Source organism: Herpailurus yagouaroundi, unplaced genomic scaffold (assembly GCF_014898765.1).
Source record: "Herpailurus yagouaroundi ecotype Mexico unplaced genomic scaffold, PumYag 250, whole genome shotgun sequence".
Classification (NCBI taxonomy): Eukaryota; Metazoa; Chordata; class Mammalia; order Carnivora; family Felidae; genus Herpailurus; species Herpailurus yagouaroundi.
Window position 1 is genome coordinate 6,165,433 of NW_024412467.1, and position 20,516 is coordinate 6,185,948.

A 20,516-nucleotide genomic window follows, 5' to 3' on the forward strand; every position below is an offset into this window, starting at 1 on the left:
AAATAGAAAATAGGGATTACAGGGATTACTGGGATTAGTGGGAGGAGGGGGGAATCAGGAGTCATTGTCCGATGGGTAGAGTTCCAGTTCGGGATGATGAGAAGGTTTCAGACGTGGGTAGTGGTGATGCAATGTGAATGTACTGAATGTACATTTAAAAATGGTTACATTGGTCGATGGTACGTTATGCGTATTTCACCGCAATAAAGTATCGCTGGAAACCAGGAAGGCTTGCGCACGGCATCTTGCAGAGTGCGTGGCAATCCAGGGTACACATGTGCACGGCCAGAGAACAAACAGGTGAACAAACAAATGGTGGAAGCAGCAGCAGGATCGACGGTCAGGAAACCAGACGGAGCACCTGAATTAGCAGATACGAAGACACAGAAGCCCCCTCTGGTGTAGAAACACCATGTTCTTCGACTGTCACCTGACAGCTGAGCTCAGCTCCAAAAGAAAACCGTGTGTAGTCACGAACACATGGACGGACTGATCGTTGCAGGAGTCCCGGAGGATGGTTTAGAGAGGGAGCCCTTCGCTCAGGTGTTAAAGGGCCACTGGACGGGCAGCTAGATGTCGTAGATACCTTCTAAGAAACAAGTCTAGGTATTCCTATCAGTATCAAATTGTGTCTAGAAGCATAAGAACATCCAGTTCTGAAGGCGGGGGACAACTTGATGTTTGCCCAGACACTGTCCTTAAAAACACACACCATGTATCTCCATCTTTCAAAATTACTGGTCAGGAAAGAAGCAGCTCTCCATTAAGCTGGGACTTAAAAACGTTTCCTACTTTTTTCACCAGAGGTGAGAAGCGCTGAAAAAGGCCTTCATTCTGGTTTTTCTGTATTTCAGCACAAGGATTCAGGACACATTTCATTACCTCCAAGAGCTGTTTGGAGCAAGGGCGAAGGGACAGCTCCAGCCACGGTGTCAACATGAGTACGGCCCCTGTTACCTCTGCCCAGCTGATGCTCAGCAACAAATTGATATAAACATGGAGAATATGCACAAGATGTGGGAGTGAAGCTTCTCTGCACAACTCAGAGAATGGCATCCTGATGCACAGGTGGAGATGCCCACTCCTCTCCTCTATGCACCTGAAGGGGCTCTCCCTGCATCCAGAGCTCTCAAAACCGGGGCTCCTAGGAAAGTAGCTGTGGGTTCTCAAACAAGACTCACGCCCAGCAGGACTATTTCCAAGTCAATTAAACAAGGCACTTTTCTGATGTAAGCACCTCCAAATTCAAGTTTAACTAGGTCTTATGCAAAGCTTTTAGTGTTGGACTTCAAGCATCCTCATCAAATGGATGAGACGTGACAAGAGGAGGCGATACTACTTCTGTGGCCTTGACCTTTCAGGAAGTCATGGGAAAGAGGTGCATGTCGTGCTAGGAGCACATCGACAAGAGATGCATTGACGAAGAAGCAGTAAGTACAGAACATTTGCCCCTGGAAGAAACACATCTATCTGGAAAGATGATTTGGTCATTTGTCCAGTTCTTCACTCTGTGTTTCTGGGAGAGAGGAAATCGGTGGTTCTTCTTTCTCTTCATAAAACACACACAAAGATTAAATAGCTGAGAGTTCTATTACTTGTTTCTGTTTTGTTGTTTTTTTTTTTTTTTAAAAAGCCCTGGGGCGCCTGGGTGGCTCAGTCGGTTGAGCCTTGGACTTCACCTCAAGTCATGATCACACACACGGTTCATGGGTTCAAGCCCCGCATTGGGCTCTGTGCTGACAGCTCAGAGCTTGAAGCCTGCTTCAGATTCTGTCTCTCTCTCTCTCTCTCTCTCTCTCTCTCTCTCTCTGCCCCTCCCGTTTGTGCTCTGTCTCTGTCTCAAAAACAAACATTAAAAAAAAATAATTTTTTTTTAAAAAGCCGCAATCAATACAGCTTTCACTGCATGTCTAAAGTATCACAAAGTCTGAAATTGATCCAGCATCTTGCTATTTTTGTAGCCGTACGGCTTAGATCTTACTCATCAGCCTGCTGAACTGCTCCTTTTTCAGAAACATAGATGCCATCCACAAATTTGCTGGTATCCTTGTGTTGAACTGTTGTGGCTTGCTGAAACAAAGCAGCTGAGTTTAAAACCACCTCAATGTCATTTTCTTCAAGAATTAACTCATCTTTCTGGGCTTGAGATACTGAACAAGCAACACCTTGGCCTCATCTGAACCCCAGAGATGCACTTTTTTCACCTGAGAAATTCCAGATTTCACAGGAGAAACCATTCTCCTGAAGAACCACGTTGACGGGGAAGTGAGCATCCACAGACCTCATCCTGTAACAGAAGCCCAGAGTAAGGCCCTTGACCACGTTCTGTACATGACTACAGGTAGGAACGAATCGGCTACTGTTCACACTATTTCCCACCACTGGTCAACTCAGAGCCCCTCCTTTTTCTTTCCAGGGAGACTGAGCTCTACACTGATGTGACTGAAGTCCCCCCGCAGGGTTTCCCTGGGGCCTGTCACAACAACAGTGCAGCCCTTCAGAGTGATGCTGACAGTCTCCTTGCTGAGACTGGTGTTCATTCTCACGGTAGATGTGGCAAAGAGCTAGAAGAGAGTTCTACGCATTCAGTCTCAGGGATTTCAGTGACCTGATCTGAGTAACAAGAATTACCTTATCTCAAGTGGATAAATTATCGGGATGGTCAGCATTTCAGACTAACCAGAAAAGGCATGAGTAGTTGCACACTTAAAATATTTGTCAAGGAAATGAGAACAGAGAACGCCAAGTGAGAGGCTGTCTGGGAATCTGAAGGGCCACGGCCTCCGATGGCCACGGAGATCTGATCCCTTGCTCTGCGGAAAGTTCTGGCTTTGTTGCAACTTCTTAACACTGCTGGCAGCTCCCACTTTCTCTTCATTGTGACCCTTCAAAATAGTGGTTTTCCAGATTTATTCAGATTTCACTAAAGAACGACTCATGTTCTGGCCTGCTAAAAACACCACCACTTTTTGAAGCTTCAAAAAATAATTTGTCCTAATTGGGTGGGGGGGATGCAACAACGATCATCACCATCAAGTCTCAGAGCTGATACTCCCGGTCAGTGAGCTTTCCACAGTGGTTTTCACCATAGGCTTCAGGATTTTCAAACCCTAAGAATCGTGAAGTCTCAGAGTTCCAAAAAATAACTCACCCCTCTGTGACTCAGACAGGAATTCTGCAGAATGCCAAATCAAAAGCCCAGAATGGTTTTGGACATTACAGATAAGCAATTAAAAGAAGTAAAGAAAGGGGTCCTGAGTGGCTCAGTCAGTTGGGTGGTCGACTCTTGATTTCAGCTCAGGTCATGATCCCAGAGTCGTGAGACCGAGCCCCGCATCGGGCTCTGCACTGGCATGGAGCCTGCTTAAGATTCTCTCTCCCCTCCCTCCTTTCCTCTCTCTCTCTCTCTCTCTCTCTCTCTCTCTGTCTCTCTCTGTCTCTACTCCTTTACCCTGCTCACGTAAAATAAAACTTGCAAATAAATAAAGAAGATGAAGAAAACCAGACACAAATGATACTTATTTATTAGTTGCAGACAGAATTCACAAGATCTCCTGATGTTTGGGACTCCAAACAGAAAACTGCCTAAAACAGATAATAGAACTCCAGGAGAACTCTGAGCTTAAATAACAGACTGATGCTATGTGGCTAGCCACTCCTGAAATCCTCAGTCATTTTGACATTTTTAAATTCAGAGTAAAACCCTGGCCAAGAAACAGCGTGAACCATCCTCAAATTCATGCCGCTGTATGTACTCTATTAAGTCTGACTTAGAGAAAAAAAAAAAGAAAACAACAAAAACTCCTAATAGGGAGACAGTAATCCTCTGTACCTGTCCCAGGGTCCTAGTACTGACAGCAAGCAAAACCAGTGTTCTTATCCATGGACTCCTGGGTATGACACCCCATCCTGGAGACCGCTACGAGGGAAGAGAAGAAACGGAAGACTGAGGCACATAATCAGCCACCTGGACACTGACTCGGAGCCCACGCTCCACCGTGTCAACATCCAAATACCCCCTCTAACTCAGGATGGCTGCGTCCAGCCCCTTCTAGAGCTAGGATTGTCACCTCCCTCTGAATGCAGATGCAGGCGAGAGAGGAGGCCAGGAGACAAAACGGCGAGCGCTGAGGCCAGGGGCTAAGAGTGCTGGTGAGGAAGTTCGCTAAAGACTGCAGATCACATCAAGTGTGCAAGTCTGTTCCGCCAGCTCTGACTTTCACTTAGCCTGGGACTCCCACTCCTCTTGCCTCGGACCATTATGCGGAGTCAGCTGGATTATCAATCACTTTCTCCAGCAGCGCCCGGCAGAAGGCAGGCTGGCCCACCACGCCATCTGCACGCGCATCTGTGCTCCGCAGCGCGGCCTGCTCACGATCTGCCGGCCCAGAGGGCACCACTAGGAACGCCTATTTTCTGCAGGAACTTGTCCAAGGATTCGGGAAGAGCTGCAGATAGCCCGAGACAAGAGACAACACAACAAACACTAGCTTACAAATGGGAACCACAAAACCTCTTGGGGTGGTTATCAAGCATCTTACTCACCGGTAGTTCCTAAAGAATTCGAGTCATTACTGTCTATTCCCTTGGAGAAGTAAATAGTTCATTTTATTTCAAAAACATATTTGATCTTGACTTCTTTTTTTAATAAGCTGATAAAAGTACTAAAGGAGACAATGGTGGGCACATTGTAATATCATTAAATGAATTCACATCAGATCTGCATAACCTTTTCTCAAGATTTGAAGGTAAAACTTATTCTTGATTACTGTTTTCATGAGCACGGTAAAGAAGTCCTGACTTTAAAAGTCCTCTTACACTTGATTATCAACATACAAGAAGCTCACAGGAGTACACTTGAAAAACATCGTCTATAATAAACACGAGGTAAATGGTAACAAACCCAAGTAAATATAAACATGTTAATTACACTGATAATCAAAGAAATACATATTACAACAAGGAGCTATCATCCCAATTCCCATTAAATTAGCAAAGACAAAATCTGTAATTCCAAAAACACAGAAGGGAAAAGCATCTCCCCCCTCACTCTGATACACAACTGGTAGGAGGCTGATTGATACATTTTGTCTAGAGAACAATGAGACAAAATGTATCCTGAATTCTTAAAAAGCTCACGCACTGACCCTAAGTTCCACCTTTGGGAATCTGATCTACTTTCAAAATATATAATAACCAGAGATGAACACAGAGACATATAACCAAACATGTTGTTTATTTGATGGTTATAACATATTTATTGTTGTAAGTGACAAACTAGATAAAATCTAAGTCCCTGGCCAAAAAAAATGTACATACATTACAGATCTGTAAGATGAAACATTATGTAGCCATTTAAAACTAGTATTGTACCATGTAACACACTCAACTGTTTTTTTTTTTCAAGTAGGATACAAAAATACTAAAAACAGTTTCATCTGTGTAAAAGAGAAACCAGTACAAAAAAAAAAGATTGGGAAGTCATATGCCAACACGTTAACCATAGTAACTTCCACATAAGGAGTTTAGGTGACTTTTAAACTGTATTTTGCAAATGTTCTACAATCTGCAAGCTACTATTTTATAACTGGGAAGAAAAACGGTTTAAAAAGTCTACGGATTGGAGCACCTGTGTGGTTCAGTAGGTTAAGCGACCAACTCTTGATTTCAGCTCAGGTCATGATCTCATGGTCATGAGATCGAGCCCCATGTGGGGCTCTGTGCTGACAGTTTGGAGCCTGCTTGGGATTCTCTGTCTCCATCTCTCTCTGCCCCTCCCCCTACTTGCTCTCTGTCTCAAAAATAAAAAAATATATTTTTTAAAGTCTATGGATCAACCAACGATATTTCAAAAAATCAGCTACTATTTAACACTAAGACTAGCTTTATAAAACATAAGCCTTATACAATAAAAACAGTATTTCTTATCATTCAATTTTGAATGATTCCTGGTTAAAGTATCTATGACTTGGAAAATCAACGTCACAACATAAACCTTTAACAGACAACAATCAATGACTCGGAAAACACCATTTATCCCCAGGTGGAATTATACAACAGTCATAAAATGGACATTATGGGTTTTTTCCTCTGCGATAGTCTTTCCCTAAAAATAACTGTGAGAGCTGAAAGAACCATTTTATTAATTCCAACTTTGAAGAGGACAAGAGACTACCCATAAGAAACTTTCTGCTAACAGATGCATCTCTAAGTACAGATAAAACCAGGAATTTGTTAAATGCTGGACTGTGTGACACTATAATGGAGCTAGGCCAACTAGAATGAAAATAAACATTAGGAACGTACCAAATTTTTTTAAAGTGAGAGAGAGAAACATATAAAAACTTGTTTAAATTTTAACATCTTCTTTACATTTAAGGGTCTTTAAAGTGGGACAGACCCATGTTTAAAAAAAAAAAAAAACCCAACTCCATCACTTCCTAGCCATGTAAACCTGGGGGCAAGATACTTAACCCCTCTAAACACACCTGTTTCTCAAGTTTAAAATAAAATAAGGTTAAATAAGACAGAGTATGCAGACATGCCTTGCCCATTACTCAGTAAAGGAGAGCTATTATTCTCCTTCAGAAACAACATTCACTAGGCAGAAGCAAGCAGTAAAGAGTCTAACAGAGGATTTAAATCCATTCAGGGAGCATTCAAGAGGCTATGCCACACACCAGGTATACAGAAATAAGCAAGAGCTGACAGTTTTCAGGAAGAGAAAAATACAAGCCAACTAAAAATTAGAATACGCTCTAAAAGGATAATACAGCTATGGTAAATATAGGCTGCTTTATTTAAGGTTATTTATTTTGAGACAGAGAGAGTGCGCAGGGGAGGGACAGAGGGAGGGGGAGACACGGAATCCGAAGCAGGCTCCGGGCTCTGAGCTGTCAGCACAGAGCCCCACTCGGGGCTCAAACTCATGAACCGTGAGATCATGACCCGAGACAAAACCAAGAGTAGGACACTTAACCCACTGAGCCACCCAGGCGCCATTTACATATAGGCTGCTTTAAAGAAGTACAAGTTAGGAAATGAAACTGGGGCTGGAAGTTTAAGGAAGACTCTAAGAGAGAAGTGCTATTAGATCTAGATGATTAAAAAAAAAAAAAAAAATCAATGTTATCCAGTCAGAGAAGGAATGGAACATCAGGCAGGTACAAATGGAACTGTGCAGCCAGAACCAGAGTCCTGAGGGATGTGGCCTGCAGTATCACAGAAAGGAGGCGGGGTTGATGCTGTCCCCTGAGCCACCCCAGACCTTCCACGCACCTACCGCAGGCTCCTGCAGGGAAGGAAAAAGGAAGGAGCAAAGCAACCCAGAGAGGAGTTCTCCCACAGCTCCCACCTTTCAACTTCTCTCTAGCGCCCTCTATTGACAAAGCTAATACTGCAGCGGCTAACAAGCGAGAACTCTCACAGGGTCAGGTTCTGGTCCCATCAAGGTCGCATCTGGGGCAGAGAAACATTTAACTGTAACAGGCATACCGTCTTTCCCATCAAGTAAATGACAGTATTTTTTTAATGCCTGAGGAGGAGGAATTCAACAAATTTGCAAAGCATAATAAAATGTAAAGAGCACAAAATTTAGATGCAGGCAGATACTGATTTGAGCCTGCCCAGTGACAGAGTTGGGGGGGGAGGGGAGAGTGAGGAAGACACACAAATAAGCACCCTGGATTTCCTAAAGGTCAGCTGCTACCTAGAAACAGTTCAGACTCCAGATCACACTTAGAGGAGTTATTTTAACAACTTTCTGTAACGTTCCTTACAGGGATTCGTATACCCAGAGAGGCCATCTTTTCAAAGAACTGTACATGCAATTATGACAACACGAAAAAAACTGAGCTGAGGTGGGCCACCAGGAAAGAGGCTTGAACTAAATATCTCCAACCAATGTGATGCAACAAACTGAAACCATGCACCTTCCTAACCTGTTTTTCTGTTTCTCACAAAATGCTGATTGTTCATTTAAGGTATTAAGCAGTACCATCAGTATCAAAAACTGTTCTTTTCTTTAAAATCACATCCCAATGTTGTCTGGTAACAAAACAAGCTATCTCTTTGCAGACGGGCCAACAAGAAACACAGGTTTAAATGCTGCCCTGTTATAAACAGCCTCACCTTGCTGAACAGAATCATTGTTAAATTACATTTTTCAATGCTTTTGAAGGCACGAGATTTGATCCAAAAGTGTTCTGTTGTGCCAGATTTCTATATAAAGCTACTTGCAGGAAGTAAAGATTTTCTTTCAATCAGAATAAAGAGAATTACCGATGTAGACAGTGACAGACAACATTCAGTCTTCATAAAGTCTTGCTTATTAAAAGAACAATTCCAGACAAGTGACAACCTGTCCTAGTTTTAACCATCTTTAAAAAAAGACTAGTCTTCTAGAACAGTCGTGGTTTAAGCAAGGAGTGTAAAGAATCAACCACTGCAAACAGTGGTTTACTGGCATGAAATTCACCCTCACTTTTTCTTCATTTGGCAAGTATTTGTAAGAAAACTAACTTCAAATATAACGTCATATTGTTTTCAGCAATCTCTGTGCCCAACGTGGGGCTCGAATTCATGACCCCAAGATCAAGAGTCCCATGCTTTACCGACTCAGGCAGCCAGGCACCCCTAATGTCATATTTTTTTTTAAAAACACCAATGCTTGGGAGACTAGAACTATTCCAAAATAAAAAGGTTTTAAAATTCAACAGAATTGATAATATTATTATATTCTAAAAGATGTTCCTCCAATAAATTTCAACAGCAATACTCATTCATCTTTCAGCAACGATGCAATTTAGTTACATCTCAGTCTCCCCATAAGCCATTTAACACAGAATAGAACTCTATTTAAAGATCTCCTCTCAAGAGGCTTATTTTCAGCTGAGGACGGAGTTTATGGCCCCAATGCCTCTCATAGTGTCCAATGCATAAGAAATGAGTGGCAACATTTGCTCAAAAACTGGCTAAAAGGATCTCCCCACACAGTAGTCTATTCTACAAGGTGGCGTAGACCACAGACAAGGATGCCACTCAGTCTCATTTGACTTCATATCCACAAGTTACTAACTGGAAAATTACCCATTTACTCTATCCACCACCTTGGATCACAATGAACCTTTGGTCAACTAGTTCCAAACAGAACAAAACACTACCTACATATAATTTCCATTCCTAGTAATAAGCTAGGTCTTGCCTGATAGAGAGCTGGAAATGGAATGGTGGTTACTAGTAAGAATAGAATTTTTAGTGTTTTTCTGCTATGTATGGAATATTCTTCTCTTAATGACTATGAATAAATACTGCAGAACTCATCTGAGTTAGACTTATGCCTTCAAAGAGCCCTCCCGACCAGCCTACCCCAAAATGATCCCATCTAAATATAAAGATCCATTCTAAAACTCTAATGAAAATTTAACAGGGAGTATTGAAGAAATGCAGCAAAACAGTCAAGAAAATGAAAATCAGATAAAGAAAGAAGGAAAAAAAATGTCAGAGAGAAGTGGTAGAACTAGAAAGCAGGAAAGAAGGAATAACATTCCTAAAACTGGAGTCTGAGCAAAAGAGGAAAAAAAAAAAAAGAGGGGGGAATAGAACCAATAAATAAACTATAATCCAAGAAAAATTTGCAGAAATAAAAGAAGATCTGAATCTACAGACTGAAAGTGTCAATGCACCTGGAACAATCACTCCCAAACACAGAAAACTCTTAGGCTTCAAAGATAAGGAAAATCTCAACAAACAAACAAACAAAAAAGATAAAATAATGAACAGAGGCAAACAAATTTAACTGGCATCAGAGTTGTCTAAAGCAAAATACAATGCAAGGCAACAACAGAACAGCATTGTTTTTAGAAATTCAGTGAAAGAAAGAATGAATAATGGATTTTATACCCAACCAAGCTGTCCTTCAAGTATGAGTGCCTTTTAAAAACAGTTTTAGGGGCGCCTGGGTGGCGCAGTCGGTTAAGCGTCCGACTTCAGCCAGGTCACGATCTCGCGGTCCGTGAGTTCGAGCCCCGCGTCGGGCTCTGGGCTGATGGCTCAGAGCCTGGAGCCTGTTTCCGATTCTGTGTCTCCCTCTCTCTCTGCCCCTCCCCCGTTCATGCTCTGTCTCTCTCTGTCCCAAAAATAAATAAACGTTGATAAAAAAATAAAAAAAAAAGTTTAGAATAAAAACAGTTTTAAACATATAAGAATCACTATCCCTTCTTGAGTAATCTACCAGAGGTTGGGCTTAATCCACCCAACAAATGACTAGGGAAATTTCAGCAAAAAGAGTGAGAAGGCCATCCGTACACATAACAATAGATTAAAGGTTAGAATAAAGGTGGAGATGTTAAGCTCTGAAAGTTGGAAGACTAATGTGCAAATGTTAGAGGCAGTGATAAAACAAAGCAAAAAAAAAAAAAAAGTGAAGAAATGGGAAAGGAGGTGAGAAAGTAAAATAAGTTCATTGGTTGCCAAAAGTCAGAAGTTAAAGGGTACCATTAAACTAACATGACAGGGGCGCCTGGGTGGCTCAGTCGGTTAAGCGGCCGACTTCGGCTCAGGTCATGATCTCACGGTCCGTGAGTTCGAGCCCCACATCGGGCTCTGTGCTGACAGCTCGGAGCCTGGAGCCTGCTTCCGATTCTGTGTCTCCCTCTCTCTCTGACCCTCCCCCGTTCATGCTCTGTCTCTCTCTGTCTCAAAATAAATAAACATAAAAAAAAAAATTTTTTTTAAACTAACATGATAAAGGGTAAATCATTAAATATATAACAGAGCAATACAGCCATTTAAAAGGTATAAAGACAAAGGTAACCACCGAATAATACAAGTGTTCCTAAATAACAGGTCATTAATTAAAATATATGTATACATCTCATAGGGAAACACAGCAAATATCAAGTAACATATACTTAAAAGTTATCACCACAAACTTGAGACCAAATTTACCAGTAGTATCAACAAAGCAACAAGATATCAATGCTACATACAAGAGACATATCTTAAGCATAGTTCAGAATGGCTAAAATTAAAGGGATATAAATGGTGTAACAGGAAAAAGAGAGCAAGGTAGAACTCAAGCCAAAAGGATTAAATATGACAAGAGCACTTTAATTCTAAAACCACAACTGACAACGAAATTTTAACACTTACAAATATCCATGCGCCAAACAATGCTGTAACTACGCTCATGAAACTAAACACAAGTTGCAAGGGTGAAAGGATTTCAATCTAAAATGGAGCCAGATGGGGGCACCTGAGTCAGTTACGTGTCCGACTCTTCGGTTTCAGCTCAGGTCATGATCTCACAGTTCATGAGATCGAGCCCCACATCGGGCTCCAAGCTAACAGCACTGAGCCTGCTTGGGATCCTCTCTCCCTCTCTCTGACGCTCCCCTGATCTCACTTGCATGCATACTCTCCCTCCCTCCCTCTCTCTCAAAATAAATAAGTAAACAAAAAAATAAAAATGGCACCGGATGATGTGAAATGGAGAATGTCACTAAAGAGCCCTCAGAAAAAGGGAGCTGAGAGACATTTCCAGTAAACGCCTGATTTAGAGAAAACACAGATTTATCTCCTGTCCAATGAATAGCCTCCAAGAATCTCTCCCGATCCTGAAACCAATGAACATACTGCTTGGACTGTGGCCTGACTTCCTCCTCTCTGCACTCCTTGCCTATAAATACAGCCCACCCCAAACACTGAGAGAACCTGCCTACAGCTCGCTGCAGCATACATTTGCCAACCTGTAATTCCTCTGCTATTCCCAGACAACTTTAATTTCTGGTAATTTGAGCTTGCCTCACTTTGCCTCTTAATTTAGGCTGACGTTAGAAGAAATGTACAGAGATGAGGAGACTTTAATACACTCTCCACATAAGAAAAATCAAGCACATACACATGTACAAACAAATGTAGCTGAAGGCTTATATACAATTAGTAAGGTACACCCTATAGATCTACATTGAATGCTATGCCTATTTATAGAGAATCACACCTTCTCGAGCATTCATTGAACATTCACATAAACCAATGACATAATAAATCACAAAGAAAGTATCGTAGCAGTAAGCTCTTTAAAGTAGAAAAATTCAAACAATACTGTCTGAGTATAATGCAATAAATCTCAAAATTGTTTTTTAAATCTTCCTCTGAACAACTCTTGGGTGAAAAGGTAAATACAGATTGAAATTAGAGAATTAGTGATCTTGAGTACATGATGCATCAGAATCTCTGGAATACATTTAAGCAGTGAGAAGAAAATTTGTACTGAACAGTTATCAGTAAAAATGAAACAATAAAAGAGTTAAATACCTAGCTCAAAAACAAGAGAACAAAGTAAACAAAAAAGAAAAAATGCAAATATACCAAATAAAAAATGAAAAGGAAAAATATCATAAAAACCAAAAAACTGTTTTAAAATTACAGAGCTCACTTTTGCAGATTTCTATGCAAATAAACTTGAAAGGCAAGATGATATGGATACATTTTTACAGGACCACATATTACCAAAAAAAAAAAAAAAAAAAAATTCACCTATTAGAGAAGAAAGCTTTTTAAACAGACCAATTCCCAGGGATGCCAGGGTGGCTCAGTCAGTTGAGTGAGCATCCAACTTCGGCTCAGGTTGTGATCTCCCAGTTTGTGAGTTCAAGCCCCACATCAGGTTTGGATCCTCTGTCCCCCTCTCTCTCTCTGCCCCACCCCTGCTTGTGCTCTCTCCCAAAAATTAAAAAAAAAAAATTAAAAAAATAATAAGTAGACCAATTTCCATAGAAATTATACAGAAATTTATTTAGAAGCCATCCCACAAAAATCAAAAGATCCAGATGAATTCACAGGGCTTTTTCTCACATCTTACCAAGTCTTTAAAGACAGATACTTCGGGTAATCTATAAAGTATTCCAAAGTACTGAAAATGAAGAAAAATGTTCTAATTCTTTTTATGAAAAACAAAGTAACAGATAACCAAACTAGATAAAGACAGTTCAAAAATATAAAATACAGACCACTACCAGTCATGGATATCACTGCTAATATTTTTAGTATTTTTGCACAGTAAATTCAATGCAACAATACAAAAATAAACACACCATGTGGAATTCACTCTGGAAATGCAAGGTTATTTCAGTATTAGGAGACCCAGTAATAATATGTACAAGACATTAACACATCTAAGAGGAATAAAATCTATTTTGAAACAACTTTCAATGAAACTCACCATCCATTCTCAATAAAACTCTAAGAAAATGCAAATTTGTGAAGTTTCTTAACATGACCAAATACATAAAATCCAAAAGCCAGTATTTTTAGTTAAATGGAGACACAGTAGTCATTTCAGTAAGACAAAGAACAAGGTAAGATTATCCACAACATCCAAAACTGCTCAACACTGTACTACAGGCATCTGCCAATGTAATTAAGAGAAATAAAAGATAAAAATGGGTTTAAAAAAAAAAGAAGGAAGGAAGAAAACTATTTGCAGATGAAATGACAGTGCACCTAGAAAATCCTTTCAAAAATTGATGAGAAAAATTAACAATAAAAAAAAATCGGTTAAAATATAAAAATAAATATAAAAAATATAAAGTAACAATAGCCTTTGCAGACAGTCACAAACAATAACCAATGTGGGGAAAAACAATAGAATCTTCATCAGACGTAGGGAAAGCATCTAAGAGAGCAATAAAAACCATAAAATTCTCAGGAATAAACTTATTAACAAGACATATCCAAAACCTATATTGGGGAAAAGGTTAAAACACTCCTAAAAGAAACAGATGTAGAACTGAATCAATGTACCATATCTTATTCTTGGATAGGATGAATCAACATCACAAAATGTCAGTTCTCCGGGCACCTGGGGGGCTCAGTCAGTTAAGCGTCTGACTTCAGTTCAGGTCATGATCTCGCAGTTTGTGAGTTCGAGCCCTGCATCAGGCTCAGAGCCTGGAGCCTGCTTTGGATTCTGCGTCTCCCTCCCTCTGTACCTCCCCCGCTTGCTCTCTGTCTCTCAGTCTCTCTCAAAAATAAAATACACATTAAAAAAATTTTGTTTTAATGTCAGTTCACCCCAAGGTAATTTATGATTAACTTTTATTTACTAGTAAAAGTACCAACTACTTGTGTCATGGAATTAGAAAGGTGATAGTAAGGTCCATCTGAAAACCTAACATACAAGAACACCAAGGTAAAAAAAAAAAAAAACATGAAAAATAAAAAAACACAAGGAGAGATTAATTCTACCAGATATCAACTCATAAATAAAACTTCCATAGAAAAAAGAGCAGACAGAACACAAGTAAACAAACAGACCAGCAGAATAAAGCAGGAAGCCCAAGTTAGACCTACATAAATCTGGAAATGTAATATATGATAAATGGGGCATCTCAAAATATCTCAGTATGGGGGCACCTGGGTTGCTCAGTCGGTTGAGCTTCCGACTTTGGCTCAGGATTATGATCTCGCAGTTCATGGGTTCGAGCCCCATGTTGGGCTCTGTGCTGACAGCTCAGAGTCTGAAGCCTGCTTCAGATTCTGCATCTCCCTCTCTTTCCCTGCCCCTCTCCTACTCACACTCTGTCCCTCTCTCTCTCTCTCTCAAAAATAAATAAACATTGGCACAAGAAGAGACACTCAGATCAAAGGAACAGAATAGAGAACCCAGAAATGGACCCACAAACGTATGGCCAACTAATCTTTGACAAAGCAGGAAAGAATATCCAATGGAATAAAGACAGTCTCTTCAGCAAGTGGTGCTGCAGAAACTGGACAGCAACATGCAGAAGAATGAATCTGGACCACTTTCTTTCACCGTACACAAAAATAAACTCAAAATGGATGAAAGACCTCAATGTAAGACAGGAAACCATCAAAATCCTCAAGGAGAAGGCATGCAAAAACCTCTTTGATCTTGGCCACAGCAACTTGTTACTCAACACGTCTCCGGAGGCAAGGGAAACAAAAGCAAAAATGAACTACTGGGACCTCATCACAATAAAAAGCTTCTGCACAGCGAAGGAAACAATCAGCAAAAGTAAAAGGCAATAGACAGAATGGGAGGAGATATTTGAAAATGACATTATCAGATAAAGGGTTAGGATCCAAAATCTATAAAGAGCTTATCAAACTCAACACCCAAAAAACAAATAATCCAGTGAAGAAATGGGCAAAAGACATGAGTAGACACTTCTCAAAGGAAGACATCCAGATGGCCAACCAGCACATGAAAAAATGCTCAGCATCACTCATCATCAGGGAAATACAAATCAAAACCACAATGAGATATCACGTTACACCTGTCAGAATGGCCAACATTAACAACTCAGACAACAACAGATGTTGTTGAGGATGGGGAGAAAGAGGATCTCTTTTGCATTGTTGGTGGAATGCAAGCTGGTGCAGCCACTCTGGAAAACAGTATGGAGGTTCCTCAAAAAACTAAAAATAGAACTACCCTACGACCCAGCAATTACACTACTAGGCATTTATCCATGGGATACAGGTGTGCTGTTTTGAAGGGACTCATGCACCCTCATGTTTATAGCAGCACTATCAACAATAGCCAAAGTATGGAAAGAGCCCAGATGTCCATCAATGGAGAATGGATAAAGAAAATGTGGTGTACACACACACACACACACACACACACACACACACACACACACACATATGTATATGTGTATAAATATACATATGTGTGTGTATATATATATGTGGATATATATACACATATATACACACATACACACACACACACACACACACACACACACACATACAATGGAGTATTACTCGGCAATCAAAAAGAATGAAATCTTGCCATTTGCAACTATGTGGATGGAACTGGAGGCTATTATGCTAAGTGAAATTAGTCAGAGAAAGACAAAAATCATATGACCTCACTCATATGAGGACTTTAAGAGACAAAACAGATGAATATAAGGGAAGGGAAACAAAAAAAGTATAAAAACAGGGAGGGGGACAAAACAAAGAGACTCTAAAATGTGGAGAACAAACTGAGGGTTACCGGAGGGGTTGTGGGAGGGGGGGTGGGCTAAATGGGTAAGGGACACTAAGGAATCTACTCCTGAAAGCGTTGTACTATATGCTAACTAATTTGGATGCAAATTTTAAAAAATAAAAAAATTAAAAAAATTAATAAATAAAATAAATAAACATTAAAAAAACACTTCGATAAAGATAAAATGCTTAATAAAGAGTGCTGGGACAATTAAGTAGCCATCTGGACAGGATGAAAGTAGACCAGCACCCCAACACCACACATAAGCATGCACCCCAAATGGATCAGGGATGCAAATGTAAAAGAATGAAACCATACAAGGACTAGAAGAAACCATAAGCGAGCCTCTCTTTACTCTCAGTGTACAGAAAGTCTATGACTTCACTAGGAGTCAAAATCCAGGAGAAAGTGGAAAAAGACATTGTATAAATTTAATGATGGAAGTTATTTTATATGTCACTAAAACACCATAAGCAGAGTCAAAAGATAACTGGAAAACTGTTTGAATATGTCTGTGCTATGTATCATAGACAAATATCCATGATACATTAAAAAAAACCCTCCTAAACGCTGAGACAACTGATAAGAAATAAGAAAAAGATGTGAACAACTAACAAAGATATAAAAATGGCCAAACATATAAAAAGAATTAGAGAAGGAGAGAGATGAAAATGACAATCTGAGACCCCATCCTCCCTGCTGAATGGTAGAATTAACAAAGCATGACAACAACAATGCTCTGTTTGAGGGGCCGTGGAAATGCCCAAGTTTCACATAGACTCGATTCAGAATGCAAATCAGCATCACCCTTTTGGTGACACCTCTATATGCACTCACCTTTAAGCCAGCCATTTCCACCCTAGAAATGGATCCTGATGATACACTAATGACAACATAAAAATCCACGTGCAAAACGCAACTAAGCACAGCACTACTTGGAAGTGTGAAATACTGGAAACGCCCTCAATGTCCACACACAGGACACACTTGAATAAACCATGACAGGGTCACTAAGTGAGGTACTTAGTGCAGCCATACCAAAGAGCAAGGAATATCTCCATCACCTGATGTACAGTTCCTAGGCTCTATTACAGAAGAAGAGAGTATCTAGAGTATGCTATCAGTTAAGGAAAAAACAAAAAGAACTTTTTAAAAAGTACATGGATTCTGCATACAGAATTCGGTGTAATTTATTTTGTGGGATTATGGCCCACAGAATAAGTGACCATGAGTCCATACTGAAATAAATAATTCAACAAATAAGTAGGGAGAAAAAAAAAAAAAACAGTTCTCCCGAGTAAAATTCCAATTAATAAATACAAAAGGCATGATAGAAAACTCACAACATGACTGGTGCTTGTATGTGGAAAAAAGGAAGAGTAAGCCAGATGTTACTGTGAGACCGGGGGATGGGGGTGAAAAGAACAGAGTCATGTGGATGGTGAAAAGGGCGACAGGGCACTGATCCTTCTCTCAGCAAATGACTTAGTATATAGTTCTGCCTTTGAAAATCATGCTAATGTTTCACATACCCAAAAAACAAAAATACAAAAAAAATAAAAATTAAAACCAGACAGGAAGTGGGCAGAATCCACAATAGAATATGAGTGGCTTCAAATTAACTTAATTGAATCACAAATTAGTAACATAACCACACTGAATCTAACTTTGGAAAGCATCATTTTGACTCCATACTGTAATATTAAAGACAAAAAAGGGCTCAAACATTATATGCTAGTAAGCAAAATGTCTTTTTCACAGGAGGATGGGTTAGGAATTCAAAACTGTGCTACCCGTTTCATAGGACCGAACAAGTAACAAGTACACCATGGAAAATGAGAGGTGTGTTTCTCCCTGCTACAGAATGGAGTTGCATATAAGAGGCGGGAAGGCTAGAAATAAATCCCCTGCAGATGAAGTAGAATCAAAGAGATTGGTATGACCTCATGCTCTTTAACAGATACAGATAAACACAAATAAACAGAAACAGATGTTTGTACACCTATATACATCTCCTAACTCTGTCCACTAACACCGCCTAGAAGTGATGGCATCTCAGTAGCAAAGAGCATACCCAGTGCTCAAATTAGGTGTCTTTATACCATTCACCAATGAAAGGAACCTGGACTCCTTGGAGAAATGGCTCAATCCAGGACTGAAGCAAGGAGAGGACAAGATAAGCCTGGACTAGCTCATGTAAAGAAAGGAGCTTCCACTGGCCAAATCCCTAAAACTCTGAGTAATAAAATATAATGACAATGAGAGATTATGCCCCACAGAATAAATAGCCTTGACCCTAAAATGAAATGAAATAAATAAATAGGAGTCCGCTCTCTTCCTCACAGCAAGATTCCAATTACCTAATGTAGACGGCGTGATGGGAAGAGAAAAATCACCACCTGATAAATACTATAGTATTAACTATTGCAGGCAAGAATAATCAGTGGCTAAAATTAATGGTGAAAGCATGATAGAGTATCACCAAGCAAAAACGTCACCAAATAATAACTTCACAGTGGAGAAAGGCAAAAGTTACCGCCTTAATGAAGTAAGTTTAACCCCTAGTTACTGGATGTTAGAGTTAACTCAACAGAGATGCAGGCAATGTGCAGAACCCCGCTGGTGTGACCCTGGAGGACGCGGATCTATCACTCCTGTAGGCTTGGTAAGATGCACGGCTGAGGCTCATCATCAGGAAACACCAGAAAAGCTCAAATTAGGCAACATTCTACAACATAAATGACCAGGAGTCTCCAGAAGTGCCAATGTCATAAGGACAACAACAGACTGAGAAGTTGTCCCCCTAACAGAAAGAGAGCTGATGTGCCTACTAAAAGCAGTGTGAGAACCAAAGTGGGACCCTAAACTAGGAGGAAAAGAGACAAAATGTGAGTAAGATCTGTACAAGGGTTAATCATATCGGATCAGAATTTTTTTCCTGGTTTGATAACTGCATCCTGGTAATGTAAGACATCTGAACATTATAGAAGTGGAGGGAAAGATCTACGGGAAAGCTTTGCGCTATTTTTGCAACTTTTCAGTAAGTATGATATCATTTTGAGATGCAAGTTACAAAAATTTTGATACTCTATGAAGTCCCAGCCAAAACATGTTCAGGGACAATACTTTTAACAGCCAATTATTAGAAAAAAAAAACTAAATGCCCATCAATAAGTGGTTAAATAAAATTCCCTTGTACATAAAATAGAACCAATAGAATCCATGAATAAGTACGAGCACAAAGTATTCTATAAATCCATAAATGAAAGGATAAGGAAGCTTTCTATCTACCTGCAAGGAATTATTCCAGGATATACCTTTGAAGGAAGGGAGAAAAGTACAGAGAGAGGACGGAGAGTGGAAAGGCAGGGGAAAGTGGAGGTCTAACGGCTGTTGTAACACTTTTGCTGCCGTAACCAACGATGCAATGAATGATTAAATCCCTGTCCCTGCAGACAAGTGTTTTCACATCTGTAGGGGAGGGCCACAAAACACAGAACTGCTAAGTCAAGAAGACTGCAGTAATTCAAATATATTTGAATGTACCAGCAATGTATCAGAGTAAACATCTCCACACAATCTTAGGAGCACAGGATCTCCTAGGGTGGGGCGGGGTGGGGAGGGGATCCAATGTACTCAGCAAAATATAGTATCTCATTTTTTTTCATGTTTTTTTAATGTTTATTTATTTTTGAGAGAGAGAGTCAGAGCACGAGAGAGGGAGGGGCAGACAATGAGGGAGACACAGAATAGGAAGCAGGCTCCAGGCTCCGAGCTGTCAGCACAGAGCCCAACATTGGGCCTGAACCCACAACCATGAGATCATGACCTGAGCCGAATTGGGACGCTTAACCAACTGAGCCACCCAGGTGCCCCTATAGTATCTCATTTTAACTTGCAGTTCTCTGACCACCAGGAAGGATGAAACTCTTTGATGTTTACCTGCATGTCCTTTCCATAAACTGCTTGCTCATACTTTTTGGAAACTATTCAATTAAGTGGTTTCATTCAAGGAGACCTGTGACATTACTGATGTCACATCACATGTGTGTGTGTATATACATATATGATTTTATACATGATTTTTTATATATTTATATAAATATAAATCATGTATACAGATATAAAATTATATTTTTTTAACCTCTGTGGGTTTTCTTTTTCTAGATATTGATTTGGGTGTTTCCCAGGCTACACAGAAATTTAAATCATTAGGCCATGAAACCAATCAAATCTTTGTGATTATGACACTGGAGACTGCAAGGGCCACTCAGTGGGCAGAAGTCACAGGTGCCTGGTTCCTTCTCATTAAGAACAGGTCTGTCCGGCACGAAAAAGTCCACACGTCCTGCATGAGCTTTAAATGTCCTACTGAACATTCATGTAGGTAAAAAACATATTCACAATATCTACATTCTAACTCTATTTCACATATAAACACAACGCATTTTTTTAAGCAGATTCGGGAATCCAACTTTTATGAAAATGGAGG

The 20,516-nt window shown here is 40.0% G+C and overlaps 1 protein-coding gene and 1 pseudogene across 6 annotated transcripts in view; both read right to left on the reverse strand.

Moving 5' to 3' along the window:
- The window catches only part of CDKAL1 (CDKAL1 threonylcarbamoyladenosine tRNA methylthiotransferase), a 717,891-nt gene that overhangs the window by 569,256 nt on the left and 128,119 nt on the right, over nt 1-20,516 (reverse strand). The window lies entirely within an intron of this gene.
- Nucleotides 1,804-2,837, reverse strand: LOC121020487 (60S ribosomal protein L9-like; annotated as a pseudogene).